The following is a 2,155-nucleotide window of genomic DNA, read 5'->3' as shown; positions in this document are numbered from 1 at the left end:
AGTGCTGTAGCACAATCATGGCTTACTGAAGCCTCGACGTCCTGGGCTCAAGCAATCCTTCCACCTCAGGCTCCCAAGTACCTAGGACTACAGGTATGCCTCACCATGTCCAGCTGATTTTATTTAAAAAAAAATTTTTGTAGAGACAGGATCTGGATATGTTGCCCAGGGTGATCTCAAACTCCTGGCCTTAAGTGATCCCCCCATCTTAGCCCCCTGAAGTGCTGGGATTACAGGTGTGAGCCACTGCGTATTTTACCTGTTTTGTATTTATAAATGAATGATGAGCTTCTGCTATTTTTTTTTTTTTCTCTATTTTCCTGCATTCTATTCCACCTACCACAAAACTTTAGGGGACACTGTTCAGTGATTTGTATAGAAGTGGGAAATGTTTGTTTTTTTTTTTCCTCAACGTAAGGTGGAATTTCCCCAGTACCAAAGGAAAGATTGTTGTAGTCAGCTAAGCTAGAAAAAGAAAGTTCCCCTGAAGAGATACATTAATGTTAGTGATTACCATGTAGCTAGCTAACGCTATTACAGCAATGTTTCTCAAACCAAAGTGTCCTTGCACAGTTGCCAGCTCACTCAGGTAACACCCAGTTTGAGAAACTACAGATTTGGGCATTCTCATTAAGCAGAGGTCTAGACAGGACCTCTGCGTGGCTGAGTCTATTAACTTCTATGTCCCAAATACAGTCTTTGCAGCATAAGGTTACGGACAGATAGCAAAACATCCATTTATGAAGGACAGCAAACGTTATCTGTTCACTCCCATCTCCTGATTTGCTTCCAAACTTTTAAAAGCAAAATCCATTTTATATTTCCTTTGTAAATAGATAACATAAAAAGCATAAAGAAGAAGATAGATGGTTTCAGGAGGGGGTCTGGGAAGCGCGGTGGCCATGGTCAGCCAACCTGTGCTCAACAACAGCGTCAAGATGCCCATCCTGGGGCTAGACACCTGGAAGCCCCCTCCAGGCCAGGTGACCGAGGCTGTAAGGGTGACAGTCGACATTGGGTATCACTGCATTGACTGCACCCCTGTGTACCAGAACAAGAATGCATTGGTCGGGGTGGGCATGCAGGAGCAGCTCAGGGAGCAGGTGGTAAACTTGAGGAGCTCTGCGTCATTCGCAAGCTGTGGTGCACGACCCATGGGAAGGGCCTGGGGAGAGAAGCCTGCCAGAAGACACTCAGCGCCCGGAAGCTGGACTGCCTGGACCTCCACCTCATTCACTGTCCCACCGGCTTTAAGCCCGGGAAGGGATTTTTCCTATTGGATGAGTCAGGCAACATGGTCCCAGTGACACCAACATTGTGGACACAGGGGCAGCCATGGAAGAGCTAGTGGATGAAGAGCTGATGAAAGCTATTGGCATCTCCAACTTCAACCATCTCCAGGTCAAAAGGATCTTAAACCAACCTGGCTTCAAGTGTAAGCCAGCGGATCACCTGTACCTAACTCAGGAGAAGTTAACCCAGTACTGCCAGTCCAGAGGCAGCATGGCGACTGCCCATAGCCCCCTTGGCTCTCCTAGCAGGCCCTGGGCCAAGCCTGAGGACCCTTCCCTGCTGAGGATCCCAGGATCGAGGCAATCGCAGCCAAGCACAATAAAACTGCAGCCCAGGTTCTGATCTGGTTCCCCATGCAGAGGAACTTGGTGGTGATCCCCAAGTCTGTGACACTGGAACACATTGCTGAGAACTTTGAGACCTTTGACTTTGAATGAGCATCCAGGATATGACCACCTTGAATGGCTACAACAGGAACTGGAAGGGTGTGCACCTTAAGCTGTGCCTCCCACAAGGATCACCCCTTCCACGAAAAGTGTTGAAGCTGTGGGTGCCTGCTCATCCCCAAGCGACCTACACCTGTTTTTCTTGCCTCATTTTTCTTGCAAATGTAACATGGCCCGGGTCCCTCAGCAGTAGGACAGCAACCTGTAGATGGACCAGTGAAGCTTTGTCTAGCTTAGGTTGGATCTGAAGAGCAGCATCAGTAGAGTAGAAGTCTCTTCCAGTTTGCTTTGCCCTTCTCAACCTGAATACCCTTTTCTGACCAAGGAGAAGCAAAATCTACACAGTCTAAATAGTGTCATTAACAGTTGAGTTTTAACTTCTTGGAGCTGGTAATCCTTTTGGCAAGACTTCTCTT

General features: G+C 47.7%; 1 pseudogene; it reads left to right on the top strand.

Moving 5' to 3' along the window:
• Positions 1 to 870: 870 nt before the first annotated feature.
• Positions 871 to 1,835, top strand: LOC108543817 (aldose reductase pseudogene; annotated as a pseudogene).
• The last annotated feature ends 320 nt before the right edge of the window (positions 1,836 to 2,155 follow it).

The sequence above is a fragment of the Rhinopithecus bieti genome, unplaced genomic scaffold (genome assembly GCF_001698545.2).
Source record: "Rhinopithecus bieti isolate Rb0 unplaced genomic scaffold, ASM169854v2 scaffold_25394, whole genome shotgun sequence".
Taxonomy (NCBI): domain Eukaryota; kingdom Metazoa; phylum Chordata; class Mammalia; order Primates; family Cercopithecidae; genus Rhinopithecus; species Rhinopithecus bieti.
Note: the sequence above shows the minus strand (reverse complement) of the source record. Positions and strands in the feature narration are given on the sequence as shown.